The sequence below is a fragment of the Anomaloglossus baeobatrachus genome, chromosome 6 (genome assembly GCF_048569485.1).
Source record: "Anomaloglossus baeobatrachus isolate aAnoBae1 chromosome 6, aAnoBae1.hap1, whole genome shotgun sequence".
NCBI classification, from domain to species: domain Eukaryota; kingdom Metazoa; phylum Chordata; class Amphibia; order Anura; family Aromobatidae; genus Anomaloglossus; species Anomaloglossus baeobatrachus.
The window spans coordinates 513038668-513062166 of NC_134358.1; positions in this window are offsets into that span (position 1 = coordinate 513038668).

The window sequence follows — 23499 nt, forward strand, 5'->3', positions numbered from 1 at the left end:
TTCTGCAAGGAGTTTGTATGTTCTCCCCGTGTTTGCGTGGGTTTCCTCCGGGTTCTCCGGTTTCCTCCCACATTCCAAAGACATACTGCTATATAAATCAGCATAATAAATAAGCTTCTGCCCAGCAAGAAACAGCTGCAGAAGATGAAGGCCCCTAAAATAAAAAAAAGATCAAATTGATTAATGTTGCTTTGTATTTAATGGCATATTAGTGAAATTTATGGGATATCAATACTATATTTGATACATGTTTGATTGCTGGGGTCCCAAACAAGAAAATATAGCTCCATCTCTCGTTTTAAAGAAGCCCTCCCCTGAAGTTTTTTTCACTAAACATGTGTATATGTATGTGGAGTGTAATATAATAATATATTCACCTACTGCCGTCTTCTCCGGTATTCGGCACCATTCCACTTCTATTCTGAGTGACATCATCACTCTTCAATTGTAGGATAAACCTGGCTCGACTATCAAAACAAAAAGGTGGTCTGGAGAAACAAGAGTCCAGTAATGAAAAATAACTCCGGCACACTAAAAAAAGAGTGGTGGAAAAGTTCATGATGGTGCTGATGAGTCACCCTAAGACCACGGCGGTCGCCTCCAGGACACCGCTCCACTTCCGGGGACGCCGCGGGGACTGCTGTTGGGGATCTTCTCTGGCAACAGGTATGTCAGGTTATTTACATCTGAGTCGTGACGCCACTCTTAGTTTGCGGTCGGGATTATGGGTGACCGCCACTGCAGTTTTAACTAGCGCCTGGGGCTGATGGAATCTGCAGTTGTATAGTGTGGCCTCCCGAGAGTGAGGCTGGCCCCAGAGGCTCGGGTGTATGTGTGTAGAACAACAGGTCGCAGAATAACTCAGTCTCAATCCAGAAAATCTTTCAACTTGTTTACTCACGTTCAGTTGGTTTTGTGAGGTAACCCGGGCGATGCTGAGATAGATCAGAAGGAACCAGGTATCCTTCAGGCTGTCATAAGGGTAACCGCTAACTCGCCTTCCTACCACTTCTTGTTTCGGACAATCTCTGACTTAAAGTACTGTGGGATTCATCCAGGGAAGTCGCAACTGCCTTTTCTCCCCTTTCTGGCCCGTTTGCTGTCAGCGTGGATCAGGGAAGATGGCTCCAGGCTCGATCCTCCTTATGGGCCCCCTCGTTGCTGCTGATGCTCGGACTCTGTTTTGGTTGGTGAGAAACCTCTAGTCCCTCCACCTGCAGGTTTAGCAGACCACTAAATGGATGTCTGGCTCTAGGGACCTGTACCCCGTTCGTGCCTGGTTACCAGGAGTCCCCGTACTCAACTGCATGTCCTCTCTCTTCAGGCTGACTATGTGGCAACCGTCTCCCCCGCTAACGGCTACTTCACGGGCAGGGTCTGACTAGCGGGTCTGTGCGCCTGCCCGCTCCTTCTCCCTGCGCTCCCTGCTTCAGACTGGCTTGCTCCTCTCCTACTTCTTCTCTCTCTGCCACTGCCACCTTAGCTTCCAGTCCCTCCCCAGCACCCCTAGCTGAGATGTGGAGACCACGCCCCCTCTTGGATCTGCCCAAGGGTCTCCTCTAGTGTGTGTGAGAGACCTGGTTGCTATGTGTCTGTGCGTACACACCCTATTCCAACCTTCAGGATTACCTGTTTGCACTCACCCAGCATGGGTGCAGTACTCAGTGGCGCCTGACCAGGTCAGGGGCGCCACACTTCAAAAGATATTTATTGAACACTTGTGTATAGAAACATAATAGCGTGTTATGATCCGGAACCATGGATGACCACCATAAATCATTGGTAAAAGGTGACAAGAGCATTGGCAACTAATCTGGCCGCCATCCCCTTACTAACCATCAACACTAGAAGTAGCCGAGGGGTGAACTAACATCCTGTGCACCACGAACCCAGACGGAGAAGTAGCTATTCTAAAGGAAGGAAAGATGAATAACTCTCTGCCTCAGAAAATAGATTGCCAAAGAATAGCAAGCCCCCCACATTTAAGACTGTGGTGATATAGGAAAATACAATACACAGATAGATGATGGGATTAGCAAAAGTGAGGCCCTACTGACTAAATAGGACAGGATAGGAAAGGGACTGATGGTGGCCAGAGAAAAACCCTTCAAAAATCCAAAAACCTGATAGTACAAAAAGCCCTCAGATTACTAGATCTGAACTCTGTCCTATACCAGGCGCTCTTGTCATACCAATGAACAGAAAGCAGGAACCATACAAATTTAAGAAGCAGCAAACACATGGACTTATAGGAGCAATACTCCAAACATAGCTGCAGGGAGCTTCCCAGCTAAGCAACTAAGAGGGAAGATTCCTGCATGCAAATAAACTGACAATAACCACAGTAAATGACAAACTCAGATGAGAGCAAAAAGAACCAAACAACAAATAAAGAGCCAAGCAGTTATCTGGGGTAGATGTGGTCTGGAGCAGGATGAAGCAGGCTGGTGTACAAAGAACAACTGACATCCGGTATAGGCTGCTAGCAGACCAGGGTTTAAATAGGCAGAGAGTTAGCAATGGAAACGCCCATTGCTCAACACACCTGGTCTCTGTCCAAACCATTCCTGGCCACTCCTTAAATGTCATGTGAGATCTATTGATACATGAAGAGCAAGATTATTAGCGGAAGAGGGACAAACATAAATGGGACATACCTATATGAACTATAAGCGATTCGTCTTTATGCACCAAATGAGATAATGGATTCCTTTGTGAACTATTTGCTGATAAGTCTAGGGTAATAAAAGAGAATATATGTATCAAAAAGGGAAGTAAAGACAATCTGATAATTCTCTAAAAGGGCCCTATACAGATGGAGAATAGCTAGGGGCAGAAAGGGCATGCCTGAACAACCTCACAAAATTATTGGAGCTTCAGTATTTTCACATACAATATACCACAATGACATAACATATGACAATCTATAAATTGATGACAGTAATGTTAGTGTGAACAAGAAAAAAAGGTAGTACGGTAGGATGATAGTAACAAAATTTTTCTACACCAAACCTCTACAAATGAGATGCAGTGTGTGGGTCACCAAAGATGCTTGTGAAACTTGCAATTATATTCAAAACGAAAACACTTCTCAATATTTTATACCAGCCCGTAATATACGGAGATCAGAGAGAAGCATAAGATACACAATATGCTACAGTATATACATGGAGTTATACAAGGGAAATGGGTTATGGACTCATCGTCATAAGGGATTAATGACATTTATGATATAATGATAGCAAGTATATTTAAAGGGACATACCATGACCAAAGTCAGGTCTAAAGGAGCTGTATATAAGTAATGGCCTGCGGGAAAAAGTTTTAGTGGTGCTTCGGATAACTCCTCCCATTTAAATAGATATGCTGGAAACCTGCGAGTGTATTATGATCCTGTTTCACTCGCACCCATACAAGTCTATGAGGCGAGAGAAATGTGCCGCCCCTGCAGCAGTCAAACTGCTCGGATCCAGGGGCTGCTGTGACTCGAGGGTCTGCACACCCGGTGGCTTGCGGCCACTTCAAATGTAAAGGGGGTATTTATAGGGGATAAATGTTTGTGATGCCAACTGCGGGTTGCGGTAAGGGGAGTACTGCCGCTGCCGAAGGGAATACCGGGGCAGATGGTGTGGGGGCAGCAAGGTGTCCATCCCTCCGCACATAGGGAAGGCCCCGGATAGTGGGGGTTTTGGTGAACGGGTGGCTTGACCTTAGGAAAGCAGGGTTCGGGGGTCCAGTTACTCACTGCGGTAGTCTTGGTGCTAGATTAGGTGGAATAAGCAGACACACACAGATGGTAAACCAAAGACTCTAGGCACCGCAATCTCTGCGGGGGAAGCCCGTCCAGGTCCCGCTCCCACTGGCGTCACTTGGTAAGTTCGGAGCCCTGCCTCCGCGCACAAATTGATTGACCGTAGTGGCCCCTCGGCTTAAAGCTTTTGGGGCCCCGCTACCCGTTTGTATGGCAGCTGTGCTCTTGATGGCTGGCACTTGGGATTTTAGTGGGTTGTGTACTTTGGAAAACCCTATCCCTCGCGTTGTGCTGATGCCTTCAATCTTTGAGCTCCTGGGGAAAGTTCATAAAGAGACTATCCTCCACAGGTTAATTGCCAGGACGTATAAACCTGCTCCTGACCTAAGGCCCTGTACACCGTCGTGCTCGGCACCGGTCTGTTTATTGGGCTTGCTGGTGCCGACTGTCCTCCAAGACTATGTCCGTCGCACCCTTCTCCAATGTCACTGCTACCGGTCCCCGACTCCTGTGGTCCTGGACCACCGTCTGCGACCCAACCCGTCACCTCCCTGGGAGCTACAACTCCCCAGCTCCTCACTCCTTGAGGGCTACTACTGAACTGACTCTAAGCTCTGCTCTCCACTTCCTCCCTCCCACCAGTCTGCGTGACCCCTAGGTGGGTGGCCCTGCTCCAACCTGACCAACCCACTGGTGTGTCTGTACAGGTCATGCATGGTGTGAGGTGTGGTTGGGATTTGTAGTGCGGATGTTAGTGACACCGTTGTTGGGAACCTGGAACCATGGGGGGTAGGCCCTGCACCCTGGGGGACAGGATGCAGTTCCCTGTAGCACCCTGATGTATTCAGGGGTGCTACAGAAACATCACATTGCACTCGCGTTACTCCGGTGTAATGCAAGTGCAGTGCAAGAATCGCAACAGGCAGCAACGGAGGAGATAGGAAGATAAATCCCTCCCTCTCCTCCGCAGCGCCGTCCCTCCCTTCCTCAGCGCCAGCCCTCCCCTCCTCAGCGTTGGCTCTCCCCCTCTGCAACTGTGGTCTGATCGCATGATCGGACCACAGTTACATGACTCTCGCAGGACACTTGGCTCCCACTGTGCTGCGAGCGTGAGCCAAGTGTCATGCAAGGACTTGCACACAACCCCTGTGTGGCCTCAGCCTAACTTATTTGATCAGAATGTTAAACCAAGAACCTCATGTTCAGGTATATACATTTTTGCCTAGCAGCATTAGATCAAAGTATGATTTTTGGATGTGCGGTTCATGTGTTTTTCTACAGCTATGTTGCTTATTCTAGAGATATCAATTTTTTCTTGTGTATAAAGACACTTTTCAAGACTTTGGGTCAGACATTGATCTTCAGGAGAATTTGCTTCCAGGGATAATTTAAATCAGACTGTGCATACCACTGTGAGACATGTAACTAACCTAGAACAGTAGAACTGAATTTTGTCTCATAACTAGAGATGAGTAAACCCGAGGTTCCGTGTTTAGTGTTTTTACCGAACACAAACTTTAGAAAAGAAACAGAGCTCAGGTTCGGAGTTCAGGCAAATTACGTATGGAAGCCACTTGCATGAGCATTGCTGTGCTCAGTAGAGTTGAGCGCGGTTCGCGGTTCGTGGTTCTCCAGTTCTAGGCTCGAGTGATTTTGGGGGCTGTTCGAGATCGAACTAGAACTCGAGCTTTTTGCAAAAGCTCGATAGTTCTAGATACGTTCGAGAACGGTTCTAGCAGCAAAAAGCAGGGCTTTTTACAGCTACAGTGTGCAGGAGCCATCGCTGGCAGCCTGCCAGAAGCTGGTAACCAAGATAAACATCGGGTATCCAAGCAAAGCGCTTTGGTTAGTAACCCGATGTTTATCCTAGTTACGTGCAGGAAGCCCACACTTCCCCGCTCAGCTCACTCCGCCCCCTCCTGCCCGCGGCATGTACACACGTACACACACACACACACACACACACACACACACACACACACTCACATACACACACACACACACACACACACACATGGTCCCGCTCGGCTTACCTGCGGTGATGAAGTCCCGCCATCCCAACCTCAGCGCTGTCACTGTCCTCCATGGCTGCCGCTTGTCACATCACCTCTCGCTTCCGACCCGAGACTGACTAGCGGTGACGTCACGGGCCTCTCGCGATACTTGGTGTGAAGACGCCGGTCATTGAACTCAGTGACAGGGGCTGTCAGCAGTGCTGGAGATCAGCGCAGGTAATGTACCTCGCTGACAGCAGCACTTGTCATGCCCTGCAGTGACCTGGGCTGACCCATTGATGTTAGCTCAGGTCACTGCACTGCTCTCCCAGCCAATGGGGAACATCCTGCTCTTCATTGACTGGGACAGTGTGGATCGTCATGGCAACCCCTTGGATTACAGCAGACCTGGATTTGTTTTTCATTCTAATAAATTGGTTAAAGAGGGAATGTATTGGGGAGTGTTTTATCAAATAAAAATGTGTTTGTCGTCTATTTTTTTTATTACTGACTGGGTTGGTGATGTCGGGTATCTGATAGACGCCTGACCTCACCAACCCCAGGGCTTGATGCCAGGTGACATTACACATCTGGTATTAACCCCATATATTACCCCGTTTGCCACCGCACCAGGGCGCGGGATGAGCTGGGGCGAAGCACCAGGATTGGCGCATCTAATGGATGCGCCACTTCTAGGGCGGCTGCGGCCTGCTATTTTTAGGCTGGGGAGAGTCCAATAACCATGGACCTCCCTAGTCTGAGAATATCAGGCCCCAGCTGTCTGCTTTACCTTGGCTGGTGATCCAATTTTGGGGGACCCCTACGTGTTTTTTTTTTAAAATTATTTATTTAATTTAAAATAACAGCGTGGGGTGCCCTCAGTTTTGGATTACCAGCCAAGGTGAGGTTGCCAGCTGTGGTCTGCAGGCTGCAGCCGTCTGCTTTACCCTAGCTGGCTACAAAACTAGGGGGAACCCTACGTCATTTTTTTTAATTTTTTTGGCTAAATACAAAGCTAAGCACCCCTTAGTGCCACATGAAAGGCACCAAAGGGTGCTCCACTTTTTCTCCACTTTTTCTCCATTTTTTTTCTCCACTTTTTCCCCACTTTTTCTCCACTTTTTCTACATTTTTTTCTCCATTTTTTCTACATTTTTTTCTCCATTTTTTCTCCACTTTTTCTTCACTTTTTCTCCACTTTTTCTTCACTTTTTCTCCATTTTTTCTCCACTTTTTCTCCACTTTTTCTCCACTTTTTCTCCATTTTTTTCTCCACTTTTTCTCCACTTTTTCTCCACTTTTTCTCCATTTTTTCTCCACTTTTTCTCCACTTTTTCTCCACTTTTTCTCCATTTTTTTCTCCACTTTTTCTCCACTTTTTCTCCACTTTTTCTCCATTTTTTCTCCACTTTTTCTCCACTTTTTCTCCACTTTTTCTACATTTTTTTCTCCATTTTTTCTCCACTTTTTCTCCATTTTTACTCCACTTTTTCTCCACTTTTTCTCCATTTTTTTCTCCACTTTTTCTCCACTTTTTCTCCACTTTTTCTAAACTTTTTCTCCACTTTTTCTCCATTTTTTCCTCCACTTTTTCTCCACTTTTTCTCCACTTTTTCTACATTTTTTTCTCCATTTTTTCTCCACTTTTTCTCCATTTTTACTCCACTTTTTCTCCACTTTTTCTCCATTTTTTTCTCCACTTTTTCTCCACTTTTTCTCCACTTTTTCTCCACTTTTTCTCCACTTTTTCTAAACTTTTTCTCCACTTTTTCTCCATTTTTTCTACATTTTTTTCTCCATTTTTTCTCCATTTTTTCTCCATTTTTACTCCACTTTTTCTCCACTTTTTCTCCATTTTTTTCTCCACTTTTTCTCCACTTTTTCTCCACTTTTTCTCCACTTTTTCTCCACTTTTTCTACATTTTTTTCTACATTTTTTCTCCACTTTTTCTACATTTTTACTCCACTTTTTCTCCACTTTTTCTCCACTTTTTTCTCCACTTTTTCTCCACTTTTTCTCCACTTTTTCTACATTTTTTTCTCCATTTTTTCTCCACTTTTTCTCCATTTTTACTCCACTTTTTCTCCACTTTTTCTCCATTTTTTTCTCCACTTTTTCTCCACTTTTTCTCCACTTTTTCTCCATTTTTTCTCCACTTTTTCTCCACTTTTTCTCTACTTTTTCTCTACTTTTTCTCCATTTTTTTCTCCACTTTTTCTCCACTTTTTCTCCACTTTTTCTACATTTTTTTCTCCATTTTTTCTTTTTCTCCATTATTACTCCACTTTTTCTCCACTTTTTCTCCACTTTTTCTACATTTTTTTCTCCACTTTTTCTCCACTTTTTCTCCACTTTATCTCCACTTTTTCTCCACTTTTTCTACATTTTTTTCTCCATTTTTTCTCCACTTTTTCTCCATTTTTACTCCACTTTTTCTCCACTTTTTCTCCATTTTTTTCTCCACTTTTTCTCCACTTTTTCTCCACTTTTTCTCCACTTTTTCTCCACTTTTTCTCCATTTTTTCTCCATTTTTACTCCACTTTTTCTCCACTTTTTCTCCAATTTTTTCTCCACTTTTTCTCCACTTTTTCTCCACTTTTTCTCCATTTTTAGTCCACTTTTTCTCCACTTTTTCTCCATTTTTTTCTCCACTTTTTCTCCACTTTTTCTCCACTTTTTCTACATTTTTTTCTCCATTTTTTCTCCACTTTTTCTACATTTTTAGTCCACTTTTTCTCCACTTTTTCTCCATTTTTTCTCCACTTTTTCTCCATTTTTACTCCACTTTTTCTCCACTTTTTCTACATTTTTTTCTCCACTTTTTCTCCACTTTTTCTCCACTTTTTCTCCACTTTTTCTACATTTTTTTCTACATTTTTTCTCCACTTTTTCTCCATTTTTACTCCACTTTTTCTCCACTTTTTCTCCACTTTTTCTCCATTTTTACTCCACTTTTTCTCCACTTTTTCTCCATTTTTACTCCACTTTTTCTCCACTTTTTCTCCACTTTTTCTACATTTTTTTCTCCACTTTTTCTCCACTTTTTCTCCACTTTTTCTCCACTTTTCTACATTTTTTTCTCCATTTTTTCTCCACTTTTTCTCCATTTTTACTCCACTTTTTCTCCACTTTTTCTCCATTTTTTTCTCCACTTTTTCTCCACTTTTTCTACATTTTTAGTCCACTTTTTCTCCACTTTTTCTCCATTTTTTTCTCCACTTTTTCTCCACTTTTTCTCCACTTTTTCTCCACTTTTTCTCCATTTTTTCTCCATTTTTACTCCACTTTTTCTCCACTTTTTCTCCACTTTTTCTCCACTTTTTCTCCATTTTTTTCTCCACTTTTTCTCCACTTTTTCTACATTTTTTTCTCCATTTTTTCTCTACTTTTTCTCCATTTTTACTCCACTTCTCCACTTTTTCTCCATTTTTTTCTCCACTTTTTCTCCACTTTTTCTCCGTTTTTTCTCCACTTTTTCTCCACTTTTTCTCCACTTTTTCTCCACTTTTACTCCACTTTTTCTCCACTTTTTCTCCATTTTTTTCTCCACTTTTTCTCCACTTTTTCTCCACTTTTTCTCCACTTTTTCTACATTTTTTTCTCCATTTTTTCTCCACTTTTTCTCCATTTTTAGTCCACTTTTTCTCCACTTTTTCTCCATTTTTTTCTCCACTTTTTCCTCCACTTTTTCTCCACTTTTTCTCCACTTTTTCTCCATTTTTAGTCCACTTTTTCTCCACTTTTTCTCCATTTTTTTCTCCACTTTTTCTCCACTTTTTCTCCACTTTTTCTACATTTTTTTCTCCATTTTTTCTCCACTTTTTCTACATTTTTAGTCCACTTTTTCTCCACTTTTTCTCCATTTTTTTCTCCACTTTTTCTCCACTTTTTCTCCACTTTTTCTCCACTTTTTCTCCATTTTTTCTCCACTTTTTCTCCACTTTTTCTCCACTTTTTCTACATTTTTTTCTCCACTTTTTCTCCATTTTTACTCCACTTTTTCTCCACTTTTTCTCCACTTTTTCTCCACTTTTTCTCCACTTTTTCTCCACTTTTTCTCCATTTTTTTCTCCACTTTTTCTCCACTTTTTCTCCACTTTTTCTACATTTTTTTCTCCATTTTTTCTCTACTTTTTCTCCATTTTTACTCCACTTTTTCTCCACTTTTTCTCCATTTTTTTCTCCACTTTTTCTCCACTTTTTCTCCACTTTTTCTCCACTTTTTCTCCCCTTTTTCTCCATTTTTTTCTCCACTTTTTCTCCACTTTTTCTCCACTTTTTCTCCACTTTTTCTCCATTTTTTCTCCACTTTTTCTCCACTTTTTCTCCACTTTTTCTCTACTTTTTCTCTACTTTTTCTCCATTTTTTTCTCCACTTTTTCTCCACTTTTTCTCCACTTTTTCTACATTTTTTTCTCCATTTTTTCTTTTTCTCCATTATTACTCCACTTTTTCTCCACTTTTTCTACATTTTTTTCTCCATTTTTTCTCCACTTTTTCTCCACTTTATCTCCACTTTTTCTCCACTTTTTCTACATTTTTTTCTCCATTTTTTCTCCACTTTTTCTCCATTTTTACTCCACTTTTTCTCCACTTTTTCTCCATTTTTTTCTCCACTTTTTCTCCACTTTTTCTCCACTTTTTCTCCACTTTTTCTCCATTTTTTCTCCATTTTTACTCCACTTTTTCTCCACTTTTTCTCCATTTTTTTCTCCACTTTTTCTCCACTTTTTCTCCACTTTTTCTCCATTTTTAGTCCACTTTTTCTCCACTTTTTCTCCATTTTTTTCTCCACTTTTTCTCCACTTTTTCTACATTTTTTTCTCCATTTTTTCTCCACTTTTTCTACATTTTTAGTCCACTTTTTCTCCACTTTTTCTCCACTTTTTCTCCATTTTTACTCCACTTTTTCTCCACTTTTTCTACATTTTTTTCTCCACTTTTTCTCCACTTTTTCTCCACTTTTTCTACATTTTTTTCTACATTTTTTCTCCACTTTTTCTCCATTTTTACTCCACTTTTTCTCCACTTTTTCTCCACTTTTTCTCCATTTTTACTCCACTTTTTCTCCACTTTTTCTCCATTTTTACTCCACTTTTTCTCCACTTTTTCTCCACTTTTTCTACATTTTTTTTCTCCACTTTTTCTCCACTTTTTCTCCACTTTTTCTCCACTTTTTCTACATTTTTTTCTACATTTTTTCTCCACTTTTTCTCCATTTTTACTCCACTTTTTCTCCACTTTTTCTCCATTTTTTTCTCCACTTTTTCTCCACTTTTTCTCCACTTTTTCTCCACTTTTTCTACATTTTTTTCTCCATTTTTTCTCCACTTTTTCTCCATTTTTAGTCCACTTTTTCTCCACTTTTTCTCCATTTTTTTCTCCACTTTTTCTCCACTTTTTCTCCACTTTTTCTCCACTTTTTCTACATTTTTTTCTCCATTTTTTCTCCACTTTTTCTACATTTTTAGTCCACTTTTTCTCCACTTTTTCTCCATTTTTTTCTCCACTTTTTCTCCACTTTTTCTCCACTTTTTCTCCACTTTTTCTCCATTTTTTCTCCACTTTTTCTCCACTTTTTCTCCACTTTTTCTACATTTTTTTCTCCATTTTTTCTCCACTTTTTCTCCATTTTTACTCCACTTTTTCTCCACTTTTTCTCCACTTTTTCTCCATTTTTTTCTCCACTTTTTCTCCACTTTTTCTACATTTTTTTCTCCATTTTTACTCCACTTCTCCACTTTTTCTCCATTTTTTTCTCCACTTTTTCTCCACTTTTTCTCCGTTTTTTCTCCACTTTTTCTCCACTTTTTCTACACTTTTTCTCCACTTTTTCTCCACTTTTTCTCCACTTTTACTCCACTTTTTCTCCACTTTTTCTCCATTTTTTTCTCCACTTTTTCTCCACTTTTTCTCCACTTTTTCTCCACTTTTTCTCCACTTTTTCTACATTTTTTTCTCCATTTTTTCTCCACTTTTTCTCCATTTTTAGTCCACTTTTTCTCCACTTTTTCTCCATTTTTTTCTCCACTTTTTCCTCCACTTTTTCTCCACTTTTTCTCCACTTTTTCTCCATTTTTAGTCCACTTTTTCTCCACTTTTTCTCCATTTTTTTCTCCACTTTTTCTCCACTTTTTCTCCACTTTTTCTCCACTTTTTCTACATTTTTTTCTCCATTTTTTCTCCACTTTTTCTACATTTTTAGTCCACTTTTTCTCCACTTTTTCTCCATTTTTTTCTCCACTTTTTCTCCACTTTTTCTCCACTTTTTCTCCACTTTTTCTCCATTTTTTCTCCACTTTTTCTCCACTTTTTCTCCACTTTTTCTACATTTTTTTCTCCATTTTTTCTCCACTTTTTCTCCATTTTTACTCCACTTTTTCTCCACTTTTTCTCCACTTTTTCTCCACTTTTTCTCCACTTTTTCTCCATTTTTTTCTCCACTTTTTCTCCACTTTTTCTCCACTTTTTCTACATTTTTTTCTCCATTTTTTCTCTACTTTTTCTCCATTTTTACTCCACTTTTTCTCCACTTTTTCTCCATTTTTTTCTCCACTTTTTCTCCACTTTTTCTCCACTTTTTCTCCACTTTTTCTCCACTTTTTCTCCATTTTTTCTCCACTTTTTCTCCACTTTTTCTCCACTTTTTCTCCATTTTTTTCTCCACTTTTTCTCCACTTTTTCTACATTTTTTTCTCCATTTTTTCTCCACTTTTTCTACATTTTTTTCTCCATTTTTTTCTCCACTTTTTCTCCACTTTTTCTCCATTTTTTTCTCCACTTTTTCTCCACTTTTTCTCCCCTTTTTCTCCACTTTTTCTCCGTTCTTTTTCTATGGTCAGTCTACCCATTAGCTCTGCCATGCATACTGTAGCTCTACACCTACTGCACATGTTACTTTATGATTGACATCTCTTTCGTACCAGAGCTGTCTAAGCCTACTCTGACCCCATATTTGTCATTACTATATTGTCCTTGTACTGTATTATGACATTTGTATCATGTGTTTCATTTCTTGCTGTGTTGCAATTTTTTTGCTGCATCCCAATTGTACCTCTACATTGTTCGAGTTTATGTTATTGTTCTCTCACTCTTATGTGATACTGATTATTGTCATTTTTCATGATTACATGCAGATAAGTCCAATCTGACGAAGGCTCAGGCCGAAACGTCATTTGTAACTTGTTTTGGACAAAAACATATATGCTTATGAAAATTTTTTTTTCTTAATACGGACCAATAAAGAGTGATTTTGCATTACTATCCGTTGTGACTTACTGACTTAGTCTGGGAGATTTAGAGTGCCGAGGTTACTCACTAATTTTATCTATTATTACCTCTGAGCACCTATATACCAGTGAGTAGAGCTTCCTCTACAGTAGTTCTCCTGATTAGGCATGCCCTTACCTCATGAGCAGGGCATTGCAGCTTTGGTAGCAACCATTACGACATGGACTCTGCTGCTGTGGACCCGAGAAGAGTGAGTGCAGATTCATTGCACCCACACTCCTCACATGAAGGGTCCGCACTCCTAGAAAATGGGGGATACGTTCCCTGAGTGTCTCCCCCCCATATTCTAGATGGTCCAGAGTCGTCGTGGGACCCCTTTATTTTTTTTCTTACAATAAATTGGTGAAAGAGGAAATGTTTTGGGGACTGTTTTTTTCAAATAAATTTCTTTTGTCGATTTTTTTTTTTTTTTGTTAGTACTGACAGTTTATGATGTTGGGTATCTAATAGACGCCATGACATCACAAACTGCTGGGCTTGATCTCAGGTGACTTTACAGCTAGTATCAACCCGATTTATTACCCCGTTTGCCACTGCACCAGGACACGGGATGAGCTGGGGTGAAGCGCCAGGATTGGCGCATCTAGTGGATGCGCCACGTCTGGGGTGCCTGCGGCCTGCTATTTTTAGGCTGTGAAGGCCCAATAACTATGGACCTTCCCACCCTGAGAATACCAGAACACAGCTGTCCGCTTTACCTTGGCTGGTGATCCAATTTGGGGGGGACCCTACTTTTATTGTGTAATTATTAATATTTATAAAATAATTATAAAAAAGAGCCTGAGGGGACCTCCACATTGGATCCCCAACCACGGTAAAGCTGCCAGCTGTGGTTTTCAGGCTACAGCCGTCTGCTTTACCCTAGCTGGCTATCAAAAATGGGGGGACCCAACGTCATTTTTTTTTTAACTATTTTTTAAATAGAAAAAATTAATGGGCTTCCCTGTATTTTGATTGCCAACCAAGGTAACGGCAGGCAGATGGGGGTGGCAACCCATAGCTGTCTGCTTTATCTGCTGAGAATCAAAAATACCGCGGAGCGCTACGTCATTTTTTTAAAGATTTATTTTTACAGCACTGTGATGTCCAGCAATCAAAATACAGGGAAGCCCATTTTATTTTTAGTTATTTAAATAAATAATTAAAAAAAATATATATGGGCTCCCGCTGCATTTTTTGTATTGCTAGCTAAGGGTAATCCAAGCAGCTACTGGCTGCTAACCCCCACTGCTTGGTGTTACCTTCACTGGCAATGGAAAATCCAGGGAAGCATTTTTTATTTTTTTTGCCAAAAAACTACAAAAAAAGGACGTGAGCTTCGCCATATTTTTGTATCCTAGCCAGGTACAGCAGGCAGGTGCTGGAAGAGTTGGATACAGCGCCAGAAGATGGCTTCTATGAAAGTGCCATTTTCTGAGGCGGCTGCAGACTGCAATTCGCAGCAGTGGGGCCCAGAAGCCTACGTCATTTGTTTTCTAATTATTTCATGAAATTCATGAAATAATAAACAAAAGGGCTTCCCTTTATTTTTGGTTCCCAGCCGGGTACAAATAGGCAACTGGGGGTTGGGGGCAGCCGTACCTGCCTGCTGTACCTGGCTAGCATACAAAAATATGGCGAAGCCCACATAATTTTTTCAGGGGGCAAAAAACTTCTGCATACAGTCCTGGATGGAGTATGCTGAGCCTTGTAGTTCTGCAGCTGCTGTCTGTCTGTATGGAGAAGAGCAGACAGCAGCTGCAGAACTATTAGGCTCAGCATACTCCATCCAGGACTGTATGCAGAAGTTTTTTGCCCACCAAAAAAATGACGTGGGCTTCGCCATATTTTCGTATGCTAGCCAGGTACAGCAGGCAGCCACGGGCTGCCTCCAACCCCCAGTTGCCTATTTGTACCCGGCTGGGAACCAAAAATATAGGGAAGCCCATTTTTTTTAATTATTTCACTTATTTCATGAAATAATTAAAAAACAAATGACGTGGGCTTCGCCCCATTTTTGTGTCCAGCCGGGTACAACTAGGCAGCTGGGGATTGGAATCCGCAGCACAGGTTAGCCCGAGGTTTCTGGGCGCCTCTGCTGCGGATTTCAGTCCGCAGCCGTCCCAGAAAATGGCGCTCTCATAGAAGCGCCATCATCTGGCGCTGTATCCAACTCTTCCAACAGCCCTGGAGCCGGGTGGCTTGTTGGGTAATCATGAGTTAATACTGGCTTTGTTTTACTAGCCAGTATTAAGCCAGAGATTCTTAATGTCAGGCACGTTTGACCCGGCCATTAAGAATCTCCAATAAAGGGTTAAAAAAAAGACACCACACAGAGAAAAAATACTTTAATAGAAATAAATACACAGACACATTAGAGACTCCATCTTTATTACCCCCTGTCAGCCCTCCACGATCCTGCTCTTCTGTCTTCTTTCTTTCTAGTGTAGTAGTAGTGAGGATTGTAGTGAGGATGAGGTTCACCAGCCCATCACTTGGGGCTGGGGAACCTCATCCTCAGTACAATCCTCACTAGTGTAGTAGTAGTGACGATTGTAGTGAGGATGAGGTTCACCAGCCCATCACTTGGGGCTGGGGAACCTCATCCTCACTACAATCCTCACTAGTGTAGTAGTAGTGATGATTGTAGTGAGGTTGAGGTTCACCAGCCCATCACTTGGGGCTGGGGAACCTCATCCTCAGTACAATCCTCACTACAATCGGGAAGCAGCGTGCAGCCTTCACTCCGTGAGTGATCAGTGCTGGCTGTCAGCGGTAACAGCGGTAACGCTGACAGACGCGTTACCATAGCAATGGTGCTCTCGGAGCTGCGGTTAGCGGTGACGTCACCGCTAACTGCGTTGCTATGGCAACGGTGATCTCCGTTAATGACCGGCTGTGTCAGCCGGTCCCTAACGGAACGGGGAGTCGACCGTGTGCTAGAGCATGTCGCCGGTACACGGCGATACACATATGTGCACCGTGTACCGGAGAGATGCACTCGCAGGTCCTACATGACGTGTCATAGTCATGTGACCAGTCTGTAGCCAATGAGATAATAGCCACGTGACTGGTCACATGGCTATTTTGACGTCACGACAGGTCCTGCATCACTGCTTGCAGTGCCGGTCACGGGAGGATTCAGCGATCATCGGATGGAATAGCGGCAGGAGACAGAGTGCAGAAGGGATCGCGAGGACCGGTAAGTGTTATGGCAATGTTTATTAACTGTTTGTGTACATTTATCATGCATTTTTATGTGTTTGTGATTGCCTCCCATTATAGCCTATTGGCTCGAGTTCGGTTCGTCGAACGTTCGACGAACCGAACTCGAACGGGACCCCCGTTCGGCGAGCCGACCTCGAGCCGAACCGCGACCGGTTCGCTCATCTCTAGTGCTCAGGTACACTCTGTGCTCAGCCCAGTGCGAGCTGCTTGCAGTGTTTGATTGGTTCACACTAGTGGTAATAGCATGATCACTTTGTAGTATGCATCCTCCAAAAAAATGGAAAAACTCTGTCCTCCTTCCCCCGAAAGTGTTCTGTTTATGGCTGGCTGCATGTGGGCAGAAACCCAAACAGCCCAATTAGTGACTTATATTGGAATTCAAGTCAAGTTCAGGTAATTGATGTTAACCTAATAATGTAAACACAAGCTCACTTAAAGGTATAGCCAGCATGGAAGTGCAGTGAAAAGTGAACATATAAAACCCAATCCAAAATGTGATAGGGTAGACCAAAACAAATGAGAAATACCTGAGAGGAGCGAATCAAGCCGGGAGAACAAAGACAATTGCAACCATCAGCATATGGGCAGGGAATAAAAGGCAATAACTCAGCAGACATAGGAACCGGCCATACAGAAATAGGTCACTGGATCGAGTTCCTAAACAGAACCATGACATTAAGAGGACATTTGCAGATGTGTCAGCTCTGCAGTGAGATCAGGACAGCAGAGAGTGGCCATCACGCAAGTAGCCTCTCCTTTTATTTATAACTAGCTGTAGTACCCGGGCGTTGCCCGGGATAGTAACTGTCTCTCTGTGTCTCTCCCAGTGACTGTCTATCTGTCTCTTTCGTTGTCTGTCTGTTTCTATCTCTCTGTATTTCCATCAGTCTGTTTCAATCTCTGTATCTGTCTCTCTATCTCTGTCTTTTTGCCTGGCTGTCTCTTTCCCGGGCTGTCTCTTTCCCGAGCTGTCTCTTTCTTGGGCTGTCTCTTTCTCGGGTTGTCTCTTTCCTGGGCTGTCTCTTTCCCGGGCTGTCTCTTTCCCGGGCTGTCTCTTTCCCGGACTGTCTCTTTCCCGGGCTGTCTCTTTCACGGGCTGTCTCTTTCACGGGCTGTCTTTTTGCAGGGCTGTCTCTTTTCCTGGTCTGTCTCTTTTCCTGGCCTGTCTCTTTGCCAGGCTGTTTCTTTCACAGGCTGTCTCTTTCCCGGGCTGTCTCTTTCCCGGGCTGTCTCTTTCCCGGGCTGTCTCTTTTCCTGGTCTGTCTCTTTTCCTGGTCTGTCTCTTTTCCTGGTCTGTCTCTTTGCCCGGCTGTCTCTTTGCCCGGCTGTCTCTTTGCCCGGCTGTATCTTTGCCGGGTTGTCTCTTTGCCAGGCTGTCTCGTTCCCGGGCTGTCTCTTTGCCCAGCTGTTTCTTTGCCCGGCTGTCCCTTTGCCCGGCTGTCTCTTTGCCCGGCTGTCTCTTTCTCCAGCTGTCTCTTTCCCGGGTTGTCTCTTTTCCTGGTCTGTTTCTTTTCCTGGTCTGTCTCTTTTCCTGGTCTGTCTCTTTGCCCGGCTGTCTCTTTGCCCGGCTGTATCTTTGCCGGGTTGTCTCTTTGCCGGGCTGTCTCGTTCCCGGGCTGTCTCTTTGCCCGGCTATTTCTTTGCCCGGCTGTCTCTTTGCCCGGCTGTCTCTTTGCCCGGCTGTCTCTTTGCCCGGCTGTCTCTTTCCCGGGCTGTCTCTTTCCCGGGCTGTCTCTTTTCCGGTCTGTCTCTTTTCCTGGTCTGTCTCTTTTCCTGGTCTGTCTCTTTGCCTGGCTGTCTCTTTGCCCGGCTGTATCTTTGCCGGGTTGTCTCTTTGCCGGGCTGTCTCGTTCCCGGGCTGTCTCTTTGCCCGGCTGTTTCTTTGCCCGGCTGTCTCTTTGCCCGGCTGTCTCTTTTCCTGGTCTGTCTCTTTTCCTGGTCTGTCTCTTTGCCCGGCTGTCTCTTTGCCCGGCTGTCTCTTTGCCCGGCTGTCTCTTTCCCGGGCTGTCTCTTTCCCGGGCTGTCTCTTTGCCAGGCTGTCTCTTTGCCCGGCTGTCTCTTTGCCCAGCTGTCTCTTTGCCCGGTTGTCTCTTTCTCTGGTTGTCTCTTTCTCCGGCTGTCTCTTTCTCCGGCTGTCTCTTTCTCCGGCTGTCTCTTTCTCCGGCTGTCTCTTTCTCTGGCTGTCTCTTTCTCCGGCTGTCTCTTTCTCCGGCTGTCTCTTTCTCCGGCTGTCTCTTTCTCTGGTTGTCTCTTTGCCCGACTGTCTCTTTGCCCGGCTGTCTTTCTCTGGCTGTCTCTTTCTCTGGCTGTCTCTTTCTCTGGCTGTCTCTTTCTCTGGCTGTCTCTTTCCCGGGCTGTCTCTTTTCCTGGTCTGTCTCTTTTCCTGGTCTGTCTCTTTGCCCGGCTGTCTCTTTCCCGGGCTGTCTCTTTCCCAGGCTGTCTCTTTCCCGGGCTGTCTCTTTCCCGGGCTGTCTCTTTGCCCGGCTGTCTCTTTACCCGGCTCTCTCTTTCTCTGGTTGTCTCTTTCTCCGGCTGTCTCTTTCTCTGGTTGTCTCTTTGCCCGGCTGTCTCTTTACCCGGCTGTCTCTTTACCCGGCTGTCTCTTTCTCTGGCTGTCTCTTTCTCCGGCTGTCTCTTTGCCCAGTCTGTCTCTCCGTCTTTCTGTCTTTTTCTGTCTCTCTCTATCCGTCTATCCTATCTTATTCTAACAGTTTATTTTGTTCCTATAGCAACCACTGACAGTTGCTATTTATAGCCTACTATAGCTCCCAGCTCCATTCAGTTTAATGGCTGTAGGATTTTGTAACGTAACTGGAAAGCACGGGGTTACATTTTCCCGTCCAAACAGTCTACGACGCTCCCTGGGTCACATGAGGCGTCTGTGCAAAATTTCGTGATTGTACATGCGACGGTGCGGATTCCTTTAGCGGACATACACACACACATACACACACACACACATACACACATACACTGAGCTTTATATATTAGATTAACATTCCCGGGATAGAATGTATAAATAGAATATATTAACGCCCGGGATAGTAACTGTCTCTCTGTTTCTCTCCAATTCTCTGTCTGTCTCTCCCTCTGTATATATCTCTCTGTCTCTCTATCTTTGTCTGTCTGTCTCTTTCCCTGACTGATTCTGACTGTCTCTGTCTCTTGCTCCGTCTGTCTCAATCTCTTTCCCTGTCTGTCTGTCTGTCTATCTATCTCTTTCCTTGTCTGTCTATCTATCTCTGTCACTTTCCCTGTCTGTCTCTTTCCCTGTCTGTCTCTGTCCCTCTCTTTCCCTGTCTGTTTGTTTCCCTGTCTGTCTCTTTACCTGTCTGTTATTCTGTAGAATAGACCTGGCTCAACCACCTAAGTTAGGTGCTCTGGAGAAAAACAAAAAAAAAAAACAAAAAAACATTTATATAGGATCTTTACCTTTCTGTGTCTGTCTCTTAACCTGTCTCTCTCGTTCCCTCTCTTTCCCTGTCTGTCTCTTTCCCTGTCAGTCTGTCTCTTTGTCTGTCTCTTTTTGTCTGTCTCTTACCCTGTCTATGTCTGTTTCTTACCCTGTCTTTGTCTGTCTCTTTCCCTGTCTGTGTCTGCCTCTTTCCCTGGCTGCATTGTGACACGCCAACATTCCATATAAGGGCGTGGCTGCGCATTCTTCTGAAGTTCTGGCTGCACTGTGGCTACCAGCTCCATTCGCTTTAATGGAGGCAGGTTTTTTGGCGAATAACTGTAAAAAGCGAGGTTAAAAGTTCCCCTCAAAACATAGCCTATGAGGCTCTCGGGGTCCAGAAGTGTGAGTGTGCAAAATTTTGTGGCTGTAGCTGCGACGCTGCGGATGCCAATCCTGGACATACACACACACACACACACACATACACACACACACATTCAGCTTTATATATTAGATAAGTTCTGGAGGTTTATTCTGATACAGATCAGTGTCCAGCCCATTGTTCAGCACAGCTCATTTACCTATAAAACACAGGTGGATTTCTCTGGAATTAAAACATTGGATCGCAGATATCAAGGTATAATTTTATTGAACTTCCTATGGCCTACATGCCCATATAGATGATTTAGGAAATCTGATCCTATTGAGAGATGTCATGCATCCGGATTTGAACCCTTCAGCCTGCGCTCTGTGGTTGGCTTCACTGTCCACCAGACCACAGCAGATACACCTTTTATTTTGGTGTGTTTAATTTCTGTTATCCATGCTTTAGTTCTATTAGGGTAACATGTTTATTCATTTACTCGTTTCCTTGCCCAATCACCTTTCAGGTGCGACTTTAAATACTTTCCTCCTGCTGGTGATATTCTCATTTTGAAGTCCAACCATATTGCTGTTAGTTTCTGCCAGTCAGCGGAATACTAGCTAGGATACCTCTCTCTGCTGTTTATGTTCTCCACTTTGCACCACTTTCTCTTATGTTTGTTGTCAGTTACAGTTTTATAGTGTGTTACCTTTACCCCTTGTCAGTTGCTGTACGAACATAACATTATCACCAGCCCACTCCATTTTTTAATAATTTGCCATATCCATCATTTAAAATGTGCCGCAAACACATATTGTTAGATTGTTATAACAATCACATACACTCTCCAAATTGTAACAGCTGCAAAATATGTTGCAATATATAAAGGACTAATATAATAATAATTAGTATTAGAGTTCAGCGAGTTTGAGTGAAAGTGAATTCTACTTGAATATTACAAATGTACATAGTCTCCAAAATGTGGATTTTTTTTGTAATTCACTCTGTATGAACTTATCAAGATAGCAGTGATATGGCCGTCATGTTGCTGATCTGTAGATGGCCAGAAAAAGGTAAAAATTAAAGGGAACCCATCACCAGATTTGGGGCCTATAAGCTGTGGCCACCACCAGTGGGCTCTTATATACAGTATTCTAACATGTTGTATATAAGAGCCCAGGCCGCTGTGTAGAACGTAAAAATGACTTTATAATACCTAAATGGTCGCTGCGGTGGAGTTAGGTCAGATGGGCATCTTCGTTCTCCGGTGCCGACGTCTCCTCTTATCTTTGTCGTCCTTCTTCTGAAGCTGAGGTGCATAAAGCCGAAATGCCGGCATTGAGGTCCTGCGCAGGCGCACTTTGATCTGCCCTGAGTAGGGTAGATCAAAGTATTGTAGTGCGCCTGCTCGAGACCGGTGAGTGTGTATGACGTAGGACGCGTCAAACACACAGGCTTCAGAAGGAGGATGAAGATGGCCGAAAGAGGAGGCGCTGGCACCGGAGATTGGAGACGCTAAATTGAGTGAGGTGGTTAGTCATTTTTTTCCCCTAGATCTTTCCCTTGGTGCTAAAATTTGGCAGGACTTGGCTAATTCGTATCTTTTTAGATCTCTTCATCTCTGTTTATTATTTTTTTAACGGCAGACCCAGACAGATAAGGGCCCTTGGGCAAGAATAATAATAATGTTTATTTCTATAGCACTATTATATTGCGCAGCGCTTTACAATTCAAAGTTTCATATACAAGCAAGTAACAGTTATAGAAGATACAATAATTAGAGCAAAAATAAAGACAACCCTGCTCGTAAGAGCTCACAGCCTTCAAAGAGGTGCGGTGGGGGGGGGAAAGGTACAGGTGCTTATTTACAATAACAATTCAGCCATCTCAAAGAAATGGGGGATAAATAAAGGCTGTAGTTTGACGGAGAGTTATGTTCTGAGAAGTCGTGGAGAGACTTAATTCGATTAGGCAGTGTGATAGGCCGCCCTGAAAAGATGTGTTTTTAGGGAGCGGTCTGAAGCTGTGTAAGATGTGGATCGTTCTAGTTTATTGGGGTAGTGCATTCTAGAGGATTGGTGCAGCTCGGGAGAAGTCTGGAAGGCGGAAGTGGGAGGTTTGGATTAGCGTGGATGTTAGTCGAAAGTCGTTTAAAGAGTGTAGAGATTGGGTAGGATGATAGAGATGAGGGTGAAAACGTCGTAGGTTGCCACCCTGTGGGGAGCTTTGTGGGTGAAAACAAGCAATTTGAATTGGATCCTATGATGTATAGGCAACCAGTGCAATGACAGGCACAGAGCAAAAGCGTCCGAATCACGATTAGCCAATACGTGACCCTGGCTGCTGAATTTAGGATGGACTGGAAAGGGGAAAGTCTAGTTAGAGGAAGACCAGTTAGTAGAGAATTGCAGTAGTCAAGGCGGGAGTGGATCAGGTCCGCGGTGTAGTTTACGAGCTGAGAAAGGGGTGGATTCTAGAGATGTTCTTGAGGTGCAAGCGACAGGAGCAGTAAGAGATTGTATATAGAAGGTGAAGGACAGATCGGTGTCAAGTATAACACCCAAACAGCGGGCCTGCTTCATAGGGGTTATTGTGGTGCCGCACACAGAGAGGGAGATGTCAGGTTTAGGAAGGTTAGAAGATGGAAGGAGGAGAAAAAGTTCAGTTTTGGAAAGGTTGAGTTTCAGATAGAGAGCAGACATGATATTAAAGGGAACCTGTCACCAGATTTGTCCCCTATAAGCTGCGGCCACCACCAGTGGGCCCTTATATACGGCATTCTAGAATACTGTATATAAGAGCCCAGGCCGCTGTGTATAACATAAAAAACACTTTTATATAACTCACCTAGGGGGTGATCCGGTCCGATGGGTGTCTCTGTTCTCCAGGTCCGGCGACTGCTCCTTCCGGTCTGGCGCCTCCTCTATGCGGTGATCGCCATCCTCCAGAGAGCAGCGACACCCATCAGACTGGACTGCCCCCCCTAGGTGAGTATTATAAAAGTATTTTTTATGTTATACAGAGCGGTCTGGGCTCTTATATATAGTATTCTGGAATGCTGTATAAAAGAGCTCACTGAAAGTGGCTACAACTTATAGTCGCCAAATCTGGTGACAGGTTCCCTTTAAAAACTGCAGACAGTCACTGGTGTTCTGTAGTATAGTGGGGGTGAGGTCAGGGGATGAGGTGTATAGGATGCTTTATACGCTGTGACATCGGTGACGATATATCGTCGGGGTCATGTCATTAGTGATGCACATCCGGCGCCGGTAGCGACATCGCAGCGTGTGACACCAAGGAGCGACGATCAACGATCGCAAAATTGTTCAAAAATGTTGATCGGTGACACGTCGCTCCTTTTCATAATGTCGTTGCTGCCACAGGTATGATGTTGTTCCTCATTCATGCGGCAGCACACATCGTTATGTGTGACACCGAAGGAGTGACGATCATCTCCTTACCTGCGTCCACCGGCAATGCGGAAGGAAGGAGGT